Below are 19,408 nucleotides of genomic sequence, written 5' to 3' on the forward strand. Positions count from 1 at the left end.
TTGATAATAGATGACAATGAAAGTTCCTTATATCATGCCTGGGACACATATTCCTTTTTGAAATGGTTCTTACATAGTTTGCATCAGATATTATAATTTGAAAATAACAGCTAAGTTAGTGTCAGAAATGACAACCACCCAAAGATTATATCAGAGTCTGTGACTCTGAGATGCCATTGTTTAATATGAACTGTGATGACAAAAAAACAAAACAAAACAAAAAACACAGAAGGTGCTTTCACAGCCAAAGGACCTGTTGATCTGTTATTTCCAATTTCCTTTAGGTTTTACTTTTGAAACCTCACAGTCCTACACACAAAACAGGATCTAATGTGAGTGCTTCTTTAATATGAGAGCAATGAGGTCATTTCATGTTGCTCCCACTTCTCATTTGTCCAGTTATGGGACAGTGTCATCTTTTTGACTGATTCCATCATTGCTTTTGCTCTAATTTAAAAAGTATATGATCACAATTGGTGAATTTGTATCCAAATTTACATATGACAACAGTGATATAAATTATCAACACAGAAAATAACCTGTGTATTTAAAAATATTATGCCATATTAAAAAGTATAATCTTTATATTTTTGAGAATTCTATACACAGAGGCAAACGTGGTACTTAGATCATGTCCACTTTTTCATGTTTCATTTTGGCACTTCCTGTGTCTCTCCCAACTTTGTCTTTAATCTATTAACTCTTTTCTAATTATTACTATGAAGTGTGTGTGTGTGTGTGTGTGTGTGTGTGTGTGTGTGTGTGTGGTCATCTATATATGTGTGTACAACCTATAGAATCCTGTTTGTCTTATTTTCATGACTGGTCACTTGAGATTGGATAATGTATCAGGAATCTAGCTCCTAGATAAACCTGAGTCCCCTTTCTGTTTAGTCATTGGTAGTATGATGCTGTCTACGTAAGGGTAGAGAGTTGTAAAATTTCTTCCTCTCATCTTCACCTGTCATGTAGAGTCATTATACAAGTCTAGTTCAGGCAACAATATTGTTGATCTAAATCTCTGGATCTGACTCTCTGTCTATCCTTCTGTGATTTACCTGGACTTTTAGATGAAAAAAAATTGTTTGTATATGTAACAGCTAGGATTCAGATCACAAAATATTATCTGCAATTTGTTCACTTCTGGATCACTGAGGTAGCTGCCATTTGTTGGGAGAAATGGGTTTTTTGATGAGGTATGAGACCTACACTTATCTATCAGTACAAAGAGAAACACTTACCACAGAGAAGCAATATTGATAGAAATCAGTTATTAATAGAAGAAAATGTTAGTATAAGCTACAGAAAAAGTCCTATAATGAACTACAATGGGTTTGATATAAGTTTTAGATCCATGCCAAAAGAAAAGAAAAACATAGTTATGAAATTATAAAATAAATGCATTATGTTATCCTCAGCAATTCATCAGTCAGAGGAAACATATGTAATACTACACAGAAACTCATTCTGAATATCCCTTCAGGAAGTAAAATGCTGAACTCTCTTCAACAGAACTTTGCAATAATATTTAGTTAGATAAAATAATAGGATTAAAAAAGGCCAATTCAATAAAATAGCCATCAAATACACTAAAATGATACTGTAAAATCACACAATTTTAGACTATCTGGACTTACTAAAAAAATAAAAGTTAGAACCTTTGGCGGTTTAGTTATATAGCAGAAAGTTTTAGAAGTTCTCTAAAATATACATTATTTTCAGCATACTGGGCCTACATCTCTTCTTAGTAGCTAACATTCATAACAATAAACATTTTATTGGGTTCATTGTAATGGATCCTACTTGGATGGCATTCAGCTATTTCATTTCAGACATAGTTTCTTAGAAAATGGAAATATGGGAGGGGAGCTCTAATTAAAAATGGAAGAGGAAGGTCAATACAGAAGAAGACCTGAAAATAACAAGTGTGTTGATAAATTCTCAAGTAATTGAATAATTTTATATTTTCCTAAAATTATCTACAAGTACTATCCATGTCTATAACTATAGCTATAGCAACATCGTCTATATTTGGTAAATTACACAGACACACAGACATACACATGTTATATTACGTGGGATGAAAATGCCCACAAGATCCATAGACTAATAAATTTTCCCACACAAGACATGTGACACCATGACCTAGGCTTTTGCTGTTTTCCCTAAAGATAAATGTCTGTTTCTCAAGACAACACACAACAGACACATGAGTCAACTAGTATCTAACCAGAAAGCCTCCTTCCTACATTCTAGCTTTCATAGTATCATAAAGTACTATTTAAATTTCTAAGGGAGTGAAATAATCAATGGTCCTATCCAGCTGTGACACCAATGACTTAAAATGATATCCAGGATAGCAAGACAACCCTAATGGTGTAATGGTGGTTAACCAACATCTGTCTAACTTGACTCAATAGAAAAGTAATCGTGACTTGTATTAATACTTAGGCAACTACTCACGGCTAGTGTGGCTATGAACCTCAAAAGATAACCTACTATGTCATGCCCATTTATTAGGTAAACATAGTTCTGAACTACATCCTAAAACTTATTCTTATGCCCACTGATACATGTAGCCTCTACCCCTCATCACAACAGCTTCTCTTTATACCCAATAGAGATTGTGACAGAAAACACAATTCATAAAGCAAAAATCAACATATCACTTGTTACATAGGACCAACCAACACTTCTAAAATATAACTCCTATACCTAAGACTCAGGGAATATCTTCAAAGAGAAAATAGAAAAATGTAGAAGACCAAGATAGCCTCCTGCAAAACTTTATCTCCTAGAAATGACAGAGTAGCCATAGCCATAATAGCACAAGTGGAGGGTTTGTTAAACAATACCTGAACAGTGATGAATGCTGAAAGAGGAAGAATTAGCATCTACCAAGAATGACCCCTTAGTTGTTTAATTATTCCATGCCGAGTTATAAGCCATGAAATTATACAAATCACACTAAATGGACTCAGCAAGTTGTGTGTGTGTGTGTGTGTGTGTGTGTGTAGGTAAATGTATGTATGTATGTATTAAGAAGCAGTTCATTTTAGAGGGAGTAATGAGAGACATAAAATCAGATAGAGGACAAGTAATAAAGAAAGTGATGCAATCATATTTTAGTTTAATTCTTCAATAATTAATAAAAGATATAAAACATTAAAACTATCTTCCTTTTTTGATTCATCTGCCAATTTGTGTGAGATGTAGATGACAATTATGGTTTTCTTAGCTACTATTTAAATTCTCATGTAAACAAGAAATAAGCTTCTAAGGAAATAACATAGAGGGTATAGAGGACCTTGTACTAACAGAGAAGCACCAAGAGAACCAGGAATGTTAATCATGCATGATTGTCTCCTCAGTGAATGAGAGAAAGTCAAAAACCTGCATTCCATCCAGAAAGCTGAGAGTAGATTTTGTTAATGACCTTATTACCTTTTTGCTCACTGTGGGAGCAGACTTCATCCGATATTTGCTATAAAGGTAGATGTCACCCAAATTTCCCAGGATGTTTATTCCAGACCTTTCATTATCTCTAAAGTAATAGAACCCATCCTTAGGAGAGATGTCTCATGCTCTTTATAGTCTATTGACATCAATTATATCTTGGTCAGAGGTTATATTAGACTCTGGGTCTTTTATCATTAGAACCCATCCTTGTGGTAACATGTGCTTTGTAAGTAACTTTCTATGTAGTCAAACTTTAAGCTTTATTATGTACCTGGAACTTGACAGATTGTTACCTTGAAACCTCTCCCCAAATTTAAAACCTGTGTTTTAAATATGTTAAAAATGGACCACCTGACAATACACACCCTCAAAGTCTGATTCAGTTTGGAAAATCCAATATGCAGTAAGTGTTTATTCTCATGTCTTAAAGTGGGTTGCTTCCCAGTCTGACACCTCTAGGGATGCCCTAAATGCTAACTAATAGAAATCTTGTGAGAAGCACTGTTCATATTGTGGATGGGACTGTACTTAGGGATATCATTTTAACATGAAAGCATAAAGTGGTGTTAATTCTGACTATGATGATCAAAAAGTTATATATCTATAACTAATGAAGAAAATGTGCATGGTTGCTTTAAAACATGATTAATGTACTAGAATGAAGGTCTAATGTATCCTATACTGATGCTATTCTCTTTATTTAATATTTCTTGCACTCCAACCAGCACAGTGATGAGCAAAGAGTATGATCATGAATCCTTTCCTCAAATGACTAGCTGCACACATGGTTAACAATTACCTCAGAAAGCATTTATAGGTCTTTGTAATCAAACTCCCAAAGTCTCCATATCAAAAACCACAGCCAAAGCAATTTTAGCATGGATAAACTTCAAGGCACATAAAGTCAAGTGTCTATCATGAGGACCAGTGAGTCCCCAACAAAATAACTTTGTATCCTCAAATTTGGGAATGTTTGTGTAAGTTTCTGCAATGTTTTACAAGTCGCATAATTTGAAAAATATGAACATTAATTTAATGATATCATTTCTACATAAGAAATTGGGATATAAATTAACTGAACCAAGAGGATTATCTTCAAAAATGTTTGACTTAAAAATAATTGTTTTTACATATTTTCTCCAAGGATATTTTTTCCCTGAAGGAATATGAACACTGTGATAATAATAACAGCTGTTACTAAAGTTCCTTCAGAGTGGAATACTTGAGTGATTTCTATCCTTCCTCCTCAGGTTTCAAAAATGTTGGGAGCCGACTTTTAGCAGAAAGCGGCTATCAGCTTTGCAGCCATCTTGAGCCATATACCCTGACATGAGACTTAGATTACAATAGCCTACAACAGCTGAGCACACTCTGATAACATCTTGCTTTAGATACCCAGGACTTTCTTTGGGTGTGTGAGATTAAAGGTGTGTGAGATTAAAGGTGTGTGAGATTAAAGGTGTGTGAGATTAAAGGTGTGTGAGATTAAAGGTGTGTAACTTAAGAGTGTGACTTAGAGATCAGATTTAGAGACAAGACCTAAGGGCATGATTAAAGGCATGACCAACAGGCATGGCTTAGAAGTGAGACATATAAAAGACCAGAGAATCAGACACTTTAGAGAGAACAATTTGGAGTAACAGAGATTCAGACACTAGGAGTAGGAGTAGACATCAGACACTTGGAAAAGAACAAATTGAGTACAACTAGGAACTAGGAACTAGGAACTCAAGACTTGGGACTTGGACTAGGAAAAGAGACTGAAGAATTGAAACACACTCTGTCTGGTCTCCATTCTTCGAGTCCTTCCTCACTCTCTCTCTTGCTGAACCCTGACCCGCAGACTGGAGTGGCAGCTTGGGCCGGGATACAGTGGCTGCCAAGCATGGAGTGGAGAGGGCCGCAACAAAAAACAATCTACCACAAGATTCCATCAATGAGTACTCTGGGGGAACTAATTGATTTATTGGGCTTACTTTTGGATAGAATGTAGGTGAGGGTTCCTTACAGGGTAGTGACCACTAGAAATCTGTAAAACTGAAAAGTCTAACCCATCAGGGAAGAGAGTTTCCTGCAGTAATTACATAGATGTAGACTCCACTCTAATTTCTCCAGACACAATAAGAGTTTTTAGGTGTATAAAGATAGCTTGTTTCATGGGACCATTAACTAAAATTTTTTTTTCACCCTTTTAGTCTGAGGTAGTGTCTGTCTTTGTTACTGCAGTGTGTTTCCTGTATGCAGCAAAATTGTGGGTCTTCATTATGTATCCAGTCTGTTAGTCTATGTCTTTTTATTGGGGAATTAAGTTTATTGTTGTTGAGAGATATTAAAGATCAATGATTGTTGGTTCCTGTTATTTTTGTATTAGTGTGTTACTATGTTTGTGTGATTCTCTTCTTTTGGGTGTTTTGAGATGATTAATTTCCTGGTTTTTCTTGGCTGTACTTTCCTGCTTTGTGTTATAGTTTTCCTTCTATTATCCTACATAGAGCTGGATTGGTAGAAAAAATATTGTTTGAATTTGGTTTTGTCATGAAATATCTTGGTTTCTCCATTTATGGTGATTGAGAATTTTGCTGGATATAATAGCCTGGGCTTGTATTTGTATTCACTTAGGGTCTGAATGACATCTGCCAAAGATCTTCTGGCCTTTAGAGTCTCTGTTGAGAATCTGCTTTAATTCTGATAGGTCTTTTGGATTTGTTTACTTGACCTTTTTCTTTTACCACTTTCATTATTCAATCTTTGTTCTACGCATTTAGTGTTTTGATTATTATGTAACAGGAACATTTTTTTTTCTGAACAAATCTATTTGGTTTTCTTGTGTGTTTATGTACATCTCTTTCTTTAGGTTAGGGAAGTTTTCTTCTATAATTTTGTCATGAGTGCTGGCTTTGTCCCAGGCCAAGTTGTGGGCTGGAAGGAATATGTGTCTCCACCAGGGCAGGCTGTATATAGCCTGCCTCCATGGGAGGTGTATCTCCCCTGTGACCCTGTTTGTATCCAAGCACGTGGTAGTCAAGGTGTGGGAGAAAGTCTGCTAACTTAAGTCTTAACTGATAAACAGTCTGGAATAGGAATTTTTTTCCCTGTGGTTCATGACCCTTTTATAGAGGTCATATATTGAATATCTAGGATAGCAACTATTTAAATTATGATTCATAAGATTATCAAAATTATAGTCATTGAATAGTAACAAACTAATTTTATGGTAGCAGGTCACCACAACATGAGCAAGATTAAAAACCACTGATATAAATGATCTGATATTCTACTAAAGACTAATTTGTTCTAAAGTTGTAATAATCCAGACAGCATGTTACCAACTCCAAAGGAACAAATAAATAAGTATAAGAGAACTGAACACTCATAGGATACAACACAATGGAGGAATTAAATCCACAAAAAACCTGATAACCCAGATAAGTAAACTATTTTCCACAAATCACTAGGACAATTGTTATTCATATAAAAATAATTGAATCATACTATTTTAGAGATTGATTCAAATTTTATAGTGACAACTAGTATTTGATTTCAAATATTTACAATCTTAAATGGCTATTTAGGATTAATTCATGTGTAAAAATCAGAAAAAAAGAATAGACCATTAAAGTTTTAAACACAAAAGTTTATTTTTTTACTTCATTAACAAAATTACAAATACATTTTTAAGCATGACTCCTGAAAGAGGTATTTATATCCATAGGGCAAGGAAATATAAACAACATATGAAATAGTTTTTTTAAAAAATTTCTATTGTACTCATAAAAAATATTCAAGTTAAAAATCATCAGAGACTGGTTCTTACACACCAGGTTGATTAAAATGTCAGTGTTGAAGTCATCAAATATTCATGAGAAGAACAAATATCTGAAAAAAACTAGTGTGGTGGTTTGAATATGGTTGGCCCATGGGAAGTGGCACCTTGTGATGTATGGTCTTTTTGGAATAGATGTGGCCTTCTTGGGGGAAATATGTCACTGGATAGGTGGTTTTGATATCCTCTTATACTCAACCTCTGTCCAGTGCAGAATACAGTCATCTCATGGCTGCCTGAAGTCTTAGGTCTTCAATCACTGTTGTGGCCCGAGCTGCCCCACACTTGGGAGCCAAAATGTTGAGGACCACTCTATCAATGTTGGACCAGCACTGCCAAAGCCTTGGGGGTAAAACTGTTAGAGCTCACTCTGCCCCAAGCTGCTCCAGTCCACGAGTCGGGGTTTAGCAAGAGAGAGTGAGGATGGACGTGAAGAATGGAGACCAGACAGAGTGTGATTCAATCCCGTTTATTCTTCAGTCTCTCTTCTTCTCTTCAAGTCCCAAGTCTAGAGTTTCTAATCCCTAGTTCCTAGTCCCTAGTGCCTTCAAGTTCCAAGTTACTTCTTCCAAGCTCCCTTCCAAGTGCCTAATGCCTACTACCTAGTTCTTCTGAGTTCTCTAGTCCAACTGTCTTCTGCCTAATACCTAATAAGTCTTCTTCCTCAATGCCTAATTCCTACTCCAAGTTGTATTCTAAGTTGTACTCTCTCACCTAATTCCCAGTTCCAAGTTGTACTCTTAGTTGTACTCCCGAGTGCCTAATAATCTGTTGCTTTCTTCTGTCTGCCTCTCGCCTTTTATATGTCTCACTTCTAAGCCACACCTTTAAGTCACACCTTTAAGTCATTCCCTTAGGCCTTGTCTCTAAATCTGATCTCTATGTCATGCCCTTAAGTCTTGGCTCTAAATCACAGCTTTAAGTCTCACACACCCAAGGGAACATCCTGGGTATCTAAAGTAAGATGTTATCAGAGTGTGCTCAGCTGTTGTAGGCTGATGTAATCAAGTCTCTTGTCAGGGTATATGGCTCAAGATGGCTGCAAGGATGATAGCCACCTTCTGTTGGCTCACCACAAATCACCATGTCTACCTGCAGGCTGCCATGCTTCCTGCCATGATGATAATGCACTGAACCTCTAAAATTGTAACCCAGCTCCAGTTAAATGGTTTCTTTAATAAAATTTGACTTAGACATGTTGTCTTTTCACAGAAATAAAAAACTAACTAAAATACCTAGGTTCTTAAGCTGAGGGAAAATGTGCATATTATTAATATGCTTCCATGGCCCTTAACTGCCTAATTGTATAAGTTTCTGAAACTTGCAAGAATGGTATTAAAATTCAAGAAGAATGTGGTCAGAGTAGCTTGTGGTCTAACAATGTTTCTGTCTTTTTAGGTCATTGAATCTGACATCTTTCACAAAGGACAGATCAGCTGAACTTATCTGTTTACTAATTCACATCCATCTGCAGGAACCACTCATTTTTTTCCTCATGTGAAAAAATAGCAATATTCGGCTATTCTAAAATTAAAGTTGATCACTATTCTTTATGCAATTCTCTTTTATTCTACCTAGCATAAATAACTTTTTTTTTTTTGCAGTAGAAGAAAAGGAATTTTTTTTTATTAGATCTTTCATTTACACTTCAGATACCATCCTTTTTCCCCATCCCCCCCCTTAGAAAACCCCTATCCCATGCCCCCTTTTCATTTTGCATTTATACATTTTTTTAAGAAATGTTAATCATAGGCTTTATAAGTTTGGTATTGCTCAATCAGAGGTGTAACCCACTACCCAACCTAGATATATCAACTATCTTTGACTGGTGGAGATACATGAACATCTGCTTCCCTGTCTCCCCCCTCTATCTCTCTTTCATCACCTAGCTTCTCCTCTCCTTCTTCTTCTCCTCTTCTTACTCCTTTTCTTCCTCTCAGTACTCCTCCCACCTTAGCTCCTCCTACACATCACCCTTCCTGTTAAAAGGAAACTTTTCTCTCAAAATACAATTGGAGCATAATTATGCCTATTTGTACCAGTGAGGTACAAGATAGTCCTAATACCCAGTCCATCCTTTTGTTGACTAACCAGCACCTCTGTCATCTATCCTAACTAAAACACTTAGTTCTGAACCTGGCTTTTTCCTTGGCTTTAGAATGAATGTCAGCTGATGACCATACACTCTGATCTTTTCTCTCAAAGTAAATAGCTATAAGTTTTCAACCCCATCAGAAATCCAGAATGACTGAGTTGACTATAATTGTGGGAAGCACAAAGCATAGCTTCTAAAACTTAGCCAATTTATAGAGACCTCTGAACACCTGGACACTCGCTCTATTTCAAAACGTTGGAGCATCTGTTCTTCTGCCTTCTGGCCCAGGATCATCTGACAGACCTTAGTGCTGCAGAATTATTAAGGGCTGATTACTCTGTCTAGGCAGATATAATCAGTTGACTATTCTGCAAGTGTGTCCTTTTCTGGACAGTAATTTGTCTGTAGAAGGAAAGTGGCAATTCTTGCCTAGTGGCTGTCTCACCACAACTGGAGTAACTCCAAGGATGCTCAATTTCTTCTTAGAATTTAACATAGGAAGCTGTCCGGAGCAGACAGGTCTCTAATGAAAATGAACATTAATACTGAAATGTTTGTCATGTCAATTCTAAGGATTTCTGATGTTTTGAAAACCAGCTATCCATGTAAGGTAATCTGGACTGTTGCCTGTTAACTCCACTCAGCTATTTCTAAATAAAACATAGAGAACACCCTTATAATAAACTCCAAGTCCTGAATTTGCTATAGTCCCTTAACTCACAGGCTGACCATCTCAAATCAGTTAAAAAAGTTAAAGAAGGACTGGGTCTAAGCTTTGTATTCCTAAGTGTGTTATACTGGTACAATGCCTATGAGAGTAACAATATTCATCTCACTCTTATATCACTAAGAAGCTCATGCCAATGAAAACCTTAAAATTTGTAAACAAAGTAAATTGGTGCCATTTAAGAATTTATATCTTCATCTTGATATTAATTATACAGATTTCTACTAATAGGTTATGGCTATGCAATAAACCCTAGCTAATCCTCTCTATTCCGACAAAACCACTACTTTTCCCTAGGGAGACAGCCCAACATTTACCACCTTAGTCCCCATGCTCAGGGAATAGGGCGCTGACTCATCATTAGCTTCTTCAAGCTGATTATGGGCGTTGAGATATTAGAAGAGGAGTGGGGGGGAGAGCAAGTTGACAATCCTCTGATGCTGTGTCTTCGCTGCCTCCAGATGGAATTCACGGACCTCAGAGGTTTGAGCAGGTCTGCCCAGCTTGCTTGTTGAGTAGATACACCAAGGCTGATCATTCTGCAATATACAATTCTCAAAACAAATTTTAGTATCAAGATAGTTTGTTTTTTTTTTAAAGAGGGCTGACATTTTATTAAGAATGTTGGTTCTAACCACTTTTCTATTTTTCCCCTCTTTTATTGGATATAATATTTACATTTCAAATTTTATCCCCTTACCATATTTCCCCCACCACCCAGGAACCCCTTATCCCATCCCCCCTCCTCCTGCCTCTATGAAGGTGTTACCCACCTACCCCCAGCCTCCCTCCCCACCCTCAGATTCCCCCCCTCAGTGCTCAGCCTTCAGGGTACCAATGATCTTGTCTCCCACCTATGCCCAACAGGGCCATCCTCCCCTACATATACAGCTGGAGTCATGTGTCTCTCCCTATGTGCACCTGGGCTGGTGGTTTAGACCCTGGGGAGCTCTGGCTGGTTGGTATTCTTGCTCTCCTCACAGGGCCACCAGCCCGTATGGTTCACGGTTCCCTCAATTTACTCTCTAACTCCTCCATTGGGAACTTTGATCAGATTAATGGATAGCTGTGGGTATCTGTCTCTGGGTATGTCCGACTCTGAGAGACCTCTAAGGAGACAGCCTTATCAGGCTGCTGTCAGCTTTCCCATCCTGACATCCCTATCAGCGTCTATTTTTGGTGACTGCCTATGGAATGAATACCCAGACACAATGGTCTCCCTACAACCCCCCCTTATGATTCTGACCCACACTGTGTCTCCATATTTGCTCCCTTGGTTATTTAGTTACTCCTTCTAAGAAAGACCTAGGCATCCTCACTTGTTCTTTCTTCTTCATGAGCTTCGTGTCTTCTGGTAGTTGAATCTTTGTTGTTTCAAACTTTTGGGCTAATCTCCGCTTATCAGTGAGTAAATACCATGTGTGTTCTTTTGTGATTGGGTTACCTCACTCAGGATGATATTTTCTAGATCCATCCATTTACCTAAGAATTTCTCGAATTCATTATTTTTAATAGCTGAGTAATATTCCATTGTGTAAATGTACCACATTTTTGTATCCATTCCTCTGTTGAAGGGCATCTGGGTTCTTTCCAGCTTCTGGCTATTATAAATAGGGCTGCTATGAACATAGTGGAGCATATGTCTTTGTTATTTGTTGAGGCATTTTCTGGGTATATACCCAGAAGTGGTATAGCTGGGTCCTCAGGTAGTGCTATGTCCAATTTTCTGAGGAACCGCCAGACTGACTTCCAAAGTGGTTGTACCAGCTTGCAACCCCACCAACAATGCAGGAGTGTTCCTCTTTCTTCACATCCTCGCCAGCATCTACTATCACCTGAGTTTTTGATCTTAGCCATTCTGACTGGTGTGAGGTGGTATCTCAGTGTTGTTTTGATTTGCATTTCCCTGATGACTAAGGATGTTGAGCATTTCTTAAGGTGCTTCTTGGCCATTTGAGTTTCCTCAGTTGAGAATTCTTTGTTTAGCTCTGTACCCCATATTTTAATGGGGTTATTTTGTTGTTTGGCGTCTAATTTCTTGAGTTCTTTGTAAATATTAGATATTAGCCCCCTATCAGATGTAGGATTGGTAATGATCTTTTCCCAATCTGTTGGTTGCCGTTTTATCTTGTTGACAGTGTCCTTTGCCTTACAGAAGCTTTGCAATTTGATGAGGTCCCATTTGTCGATTCTTGATCTTAGAGCATAAGCCATTGGTGTTCTGTTCAGGAACTTTTCCCCTGTGCCTAGGTATTCGAGGGTCTTCCCCAACTTCTCTTCTAATATTTTCAGTGTACCTGGCTTTATGTGAAGGTCCTTTATCCACTTGGAGTTGAGCTTTGTGCAAGGAGATAAGAATGGATTAATTTGCATTCTTCTACATGTTGACCTCCAGTTGAGCCAGCACCACTTGTTGAAAATGCTGTCCTTTTTCCACTGGATGAATTTAGCTCCCTTGTCAAATATCAAGTGACCATAGGTATGCGGGTTCATTTCTGGGTCTTCAATTCTGTTCCATTGATCGTCCTTTCTGTCTCTGTACCAATACCAAGCAGTTTTTATCACTACTGCTCTGTAGTACAGTTTGAGGTCCGGAATGATGATTCCCCCAGAGGTTCTTTTATTGTTGAGAATAGTTCTCGCTATCCTAGGTTTTTTGTTATTCCAAATGAATTTGTAAATTGCTTTTTCTATCTCTATGAAGAATTGATTTGGAATTTTGATGGGTATTGCATTGAATCTGTAGATTGCTTTTGGCAGGATAGCCATTTTTACTAAATTAATCTTGCCAATCCAGGAGCACGGGAGATCTTTCCATCTTCTGAGATGTTCTTCAATTTCTTTCTTGAGAGACTTGAAGTTCTTGTCATACAGATCTTTCACTTGCTTTGTTAGATTCACTCCAAGATAATTTATTTTATTCGTGGCTATTGTGAAGGGTGTCATTTCCCTGATTTCTTTCTCTGCCTGTTTATCCTTTGAGTAGAGGAAGGCTACTGATTTGTTTGAGTTGATTTTATATCCAGCCACATTGCTAAAGTTGTTTATCAGGTTTAGGAGTTCTCTGGTGGAAGTTTTGGGTTCACTTAAGTATACTATCATGTCATCCGTAAATAGTGAAATTTTGACTTCTTCCTTTCCTATTTGTATCCCTTTGACTTCCTTTTGTTGTCTAATTGCTCTAGCTAAGACTTCCAGTACTATATTGAATAGGTAAGGTGAGAGTGAGCAGCCTTGCCTAGTCCCTGATCTTAGTGGGATTGCTTCCAGTTTCTCTCCATTTAGTTTGATGTTGGCTACTGGCTTGCTGTATATTGCTTTTACTATGTTTAGATATGGGCCTTGTATTCCTGATCTTTCCAAGACTTTTAACATGAAGGGATGTTGAATTTTGTCAAATGCTTTCTCAGCATCTAGTGATATGACCATGTGGTTTTTCTCTCTGAGTTTATTTATGTAGTGGATTACATTGATGGATTTCCGAATATTGAACCATCCCTGCATTCCTGGGATAAAGCCTACTTGATCTTGATGGATAATTGTTTTGATGTGTTGTTGGATTCGGTTTGTGAGAATTTTATTGAGTATTTTTGCATCAATATTCATAAGAGAGATTGGTCTGTAGTTCTCTTTCTTTGTTGGGTCTTTCTGTGGTTTAGGTATGAGTGTAATGGTAGCTTCATAGAATGAATTGGGTAGTGTTCCTTCTGTTTCTATTCGATGGAATAACTTGAAGAGGATTGGTATTAGGTCTTCCTTGAAGGTCTGAAAGAATTCTGCACTGAAACCATCTGGCCCCGGACATTTTTTGGTGGGAAGATTTTTAATGACTGTGTCTATTTCTTTAGGCGTTATGGGACTGTTTAGGTGGTTTATCTGCTCCTCGTTTAACTTTGGTACCTGGTATCTATCTAGAAAATTGTCCATTTCCTCCAGATTTTCCAATTTTGTTGAGTATAGGCCTTTGTAGTAGGATCTGATAATTTTTTTAATTTCCTCTGTTTCTGTTGTTATGTCTCCCTTTTCAGTTCTGATTTTATTAATTTGAATGCTGTCTCTGCGCCCTTTGGTTAGTCTGGCTAAGGGTTTGTTTATCTTGTTGATTTTCTCAAAGAACCAGCTCCTGGTTTTGTTGATATTTTGTATAGTTCTTTTTGTTTCAACTTGGTTGATTTCAGCCCTGAGTTTGATTATTTCCTGCCGTCTACTCCTCTTGGGTATACTAGCTTCTTTTTGTTCTAATGCTTTCAGGTTTGCTGTCAAGTTGTTGATGTATGCTCTTTCCACTTTCTTTTTGTGAGCACTTAGAGCTATGATTTTTCCTCTTAGTACTGCTTTCAATGAGTCCCACATGTTTTGATATGATGTGTCCTCATTTTCATTTAAATCTAAAAAGTCTTTAATTTCTTTCTTAATTTCTTCCTTGACCAAGTTGTCATTGAGTAGAGCATTGTTCAGTTGCCAAGTGTATGTCGGTTTTCTGATGTTTTTGTCCATGTCAAAGACAAGTCTTAATCCATGGTGGTCTGATAAGGTGCTGGGGATTATTTCAATCTTTTTGTATCTGTTGAGGCCTGTTTTGTGACCAATTATATGGTCTATTTTCGAGAAGGTACCATGAGGTGCTGAGAAGAAGGTGTATTCTTTTGTTTTAGGGTGAAATGTTCTATAGATGTCAGTTAAGTCCAATTGGTTCATAACTTCTGTTAGTTTCATTGTGTCTCGATTTAGTTTCTGTTTCCATGACCTGTCCATAGCTGAGAGTGGGGTGTTGAAATCTCCCACTATTATTGTGTAGGGTGCAATGTATGCTTTAAGTTTTAGTAAAGTGTCTTTTATGTATGTGGGTGCCCTTACATTTGGGGCATAGATGTTGAGAATTGCAAGTTCCTCTTGGTACATTTTTCCTTTCATGAATATGAAGTGTCCTTCTTTATCTTTTTTGATTACTTCTGGTTGAAAGCTGATTTTATTTGATATTAGAATCGCTACTCCAGCTTGTTTCTTGGGACCATTTGCTTGGTAGATTGTTTTCCAACCTTTTACTCTGAGGTAGTGTCTGTCCTTTCCACAGAGGTGCGTTTCCTGAATGCAGCAAAATGTTGGGTCCTGTTTACGTATCCAGTCTGATAGTCTATGTCTTTTTACTGGAGAATTGAGTCCATTGATATTAAGAGATATTAAGGAAAAATGAGTGTTGTTTCCTGTTATTTTTGTTATTGGCAGTGGGGATATGTTTGTGTAGCTACCTTCTTTTACGGTTTTTGGAAGATTACTTTCCTGCTTTTTCCAGGTTGTAGTTTCCCTCCTTGTGATGGAGTTTTCCACCAATTATCCTTTGAAGTGCTGGGTTTGTGTTGAGATACTGTGTAAATTTGGATTTGTCATGGAATATTTTGGTTTCTCCATCAATAATGATTGACAGTTTTGCTGGGTATAGTAGTCTGGGCTGACATTTATGTTCTTTTAGGGTCTGTATGATATCAGTCCAGGATCTTCTGGCTTTTATGGTCTCTGGTGAGAAGTCTGGTGTAATTCTTATAGGTCTGCCTTTGTATGTTACTTTGCCTTTTTCCCTTACTGCTTTTAGTATTTTTTCTTTGTTTTGTACATTTGATGTTTTGACTATTATGTGGCGGGAAGTATTTCTTTTCTGGTCTAAACTATTTGGAGTTCTGTAGGCTTCTTGTATATTTATGGACATCTCTTTCTTTAGGTTAGGGAAGTTTTCCTCTATAATTTTGTTGAGAATATTTACTGGTCCTTTAAGTTGGGAGTCTTCCCCCTCATCTATTCCTATTATCCTTAGGTTTGGCCTTCTCATTGTGTCTTGGATTTCTTGTATATTTTGGGTTAGTAGCTGTTTGTATTTTGCATTTTCTTTGACAGTTGTGTCTATGTTTTCCATGGTATCTTCTGCACATGAGATTCTCTCTTCCATCTCTTGTATTCTGTTGGTAATACTTGTATCTATGACTCCTGATCGTTTTTTTAAGTTTTCTATCTCCAGGGTGTTCTCCCTTTGTGATTTCTTTATTGTTTCTACTTCCGTTTTTAGATCCTGCATGGTTTTGTTTAATTCCTTCTCCTGTTTGGTTGCATTTTCTTGTAATTCCTTAAGGGATTTTTGTGTTTCCTCTCTAAGGGTTTCTATCTGTTCTTTGAGAGTGTTATTTATGTCTTTCTTAAAGTCCTCTATCATCATCATGAGAAGTGATTTTAATTCTGAATCCTGCTTTTCTGGTGTGATGGGGTGTTCAGGGCTTGCTATGATGGGGGAACTGGGTTCTGATGATGCCATGTAACTTTGGTTTCTGTTGCTTACGTTCTTGCGCCTGCCTTTTGCCATCTGGTTAATTCTAGTGCTACCTGTACTTCTGTCTCTGATTGAAGCCTGTCTTTCCAGTTGTCTCGCTTTTGTTTGGTCTTCTAGGAGTCCAGATGTCTTTGTGGTTTTTTTTTCAGCTGCCCTGATTACAGTGGTATCTCTAGGATGCCTCAGGATATGGTGCCTCCAAGGTAGCAGTCCAGCTAGATGTCTGCTGTTCTGGGTGCAGTGTCTCCTCTTGGATATCTCAGGGTATGTTGTCTGACACTCTGAGTTCAGTTGTTCCTCTGTGGCTCTGGGTTGAGCGGACCTTCCAGTATGTCTCAGGTGGAATCCGGGGTCCACACAACTGCAGACCTGGTAGAGGTCTGGTCTGGGACTCAGACCCTGCAGGCCTCAGACCGGAGGGGGGGCGAGCAGCAGAAGGAGCGTGCTAGTGCTGGCTATGGGTTCTATGGATCCCCCAGAATGTGTCTGGGGGACTCCTGGGTGCACTTATCTGCAGGCCTCAGACTGCAAGAGGGGCGAGCAGGGGAAGGGGCGTGCTAGCGCTGGCTATGTGTTCTATGGATCCCCCAGAATGTGTCTGGGGGGCTCCTGGGTGCACTTACCCGCAGGCCTCAGACTGCAGGAGGGGTGAGCGGTGGACAGGGCGTGCTAGCACTGGCTATGGGTTCTATGGATCCCCCAGAATGTGTCTGGGGGGCTCCTGGGTGCACTTACCCGCAGGCCTCAGACTGGAGGAGGGGCGAGCGGCGGAAGGGGCGTGCTAGCACTGGCTATGTGTTCTATGGATCCCCCAGAATGTGTCTGGGGGTTCCTGGGTGCACTTACCTGCAGGCCTCAGACTGCAGGAGGGGCGAGCGGCGGACGGGGCGTGCTAGCGCTGGCTATGGGTTCTATGGATCCCCCAGAATGTGTCTGGGGGGCTCCTGGGTGCGCATAAATAACTTTTAACTGACTTCTTCTAAAATTTCCCAATTTGAATGGCTCATTTATCGTTAACAAGGTATGTAAATATATATAACAAGAGCTAACAAGTATTAATTTGAATATAAATTGATTTTAAAAAATTGGGCATATAAAATTTTTTAAAATGTGCATATTTACTGGTTTCCACTCCTAAATTTATCCTTAGAGAAATTATAAAAATGGTTTTATACAGCAAATTTTATAGAAGAGTTTGAAAATAAATCAAATGTCAATCAAAGTAGATAGATCAATAAATTATTTCTTAGAATGTTACATAATTCTAAATGTAGACTAAAGTAACACATGAAAGTCAAACTAATAGCTTAATCAAAATAAAATAATATGAGAGAATATTTATGAATAACCCACTCCTAATTCCATTTTTAAGTAAATTTCCAAGTGTAGGGCACATACAGAAAATTCATGGAAATATAATCTATGGAAAAAAAATCTATTAAGTGTTTAAAAGCAGAGTAAACAAAAGGAATAAGTGGGGGAAGAAGTGGGATATTTTTAGAAAATAATCTGTATTAATAAATACAATTTAATTGTAATACAGATTTTATTAATTATAATAAATACAATTAATAAAGCAATTTAATTTGGAATTAAGTAATGGATGAAAAAGAACAACTTTATAAATTAGAAAAGGGATAAAAACAGGCATAAGAGAATAGATTTATTCCCAAAAGAATGATTAATAATTCACTCTATCTATAACCTGAAAATTAGCATTAAAATTAGTAGCTTTTGTTTGTGAAAACAAGAGCTAATGTTTATAACAATCTTTAAACTTTGGTTAGAATACAAGTAATGGACATACATATGTTTTCTAATATCCACTTAATTTTATATCCATCATTTATTCATGAATAATAGTACATAGTTATTAGAATTCATAAAGACCACTGTTCAAATTTATAAAGGTGATTGTTAGTTTAATCCTTCCAATGTGCCAGTGTGCCTTTCCATTTTATTTTCCACTTAGCAATACTCTCACTAATTTCTAGACAGTTGAAAATTAATAGAAAGGGTTAAACACAAGAAAATAAAGCAGAGAATAACTGATGTAATTGAATAAAATTTGTATTTTTAAAAAGTAAAGATTATAAATCAATTATAAAACTTGTGTGAAGTGGAAAGAGCCAGTGACAAATATCCTTAGGGACAGACCTCAGACCTCTAGTCACACAATTTATGTATTTTCTTATATGTGGATTGTTAGCACTCAAGTATTTGGTATGTATGTTTCACTTAGAATATCCATAGGTTAAGTTGCTCATAAAGAGCCAGGGGAGATGGAAAGCTCTTCTGAGAAGAGAGATAGAAATCAGCATTATAAAAGGGGTAAGTATAATATTGTGATTAAATGGGGGAAATGATGGGATGTTAGCATAAAGGAGGAAATATGGAGAGAGACACTTAACACTAAAGGCCCTTTCAAAGCCATATGGAAACTACAATTCTTGAAGCTTCTGAAAATATAGTGTCAATATATAATGGGAAAGGCAATTCTTGAACAATATATCTTGTCTCACCAAGTAAAAACTTTAGCTCAAAGAATGAGTAACAGTTGAATCAATGGCCAAAGGGATCACATCGACCTTTCTGAAATATCACAAACTATTGCCAAGGCTATTGTTTTTTTTCTACAACAAGATAATGACACAATTTTGCTGAAGATGGTGCCCAATTTGAAGCTTCATCCTCACTGACTAACATTCATGGTGCTAGAAGGTACTTTGTACATTACTAAAGGATAAAAATAATAATTAATATTGTCTAGCTACAAACTCTGTGACCTACAACAGCAGCCTGCCTGTAAATATACTCATGCAATGGTTGCATAAGTGCTATGGGAGTAATTAATTACTATTTAGTTGTATTTAAACTTATCCCATGAGCTAGATCCCAAACGGTAGTGTTAGAGAACAAAGATGATAGAATAAATAGGTCAAAGAGCCTACAGAAAAACCTACTAGTATTATTCTGCTAATAAAACAT

The sequence above is a fragment of the Arvicanthis niloticus genome, chromosome 25, assembly GCF_011762505.2.
Source record: "Arvicanthis niloticus isolate mArvNil1 chromosome 25, mArvNil1.pat.X, whole genome shotgun sequence".
Classification (NCBI taxonomy): domain Eukaryota; kingdom Metazoa; phylum Chordata; class Mammalia; order Rodentia; family Muridae; genus Arvicanthis; species Arvicanthis niloticus.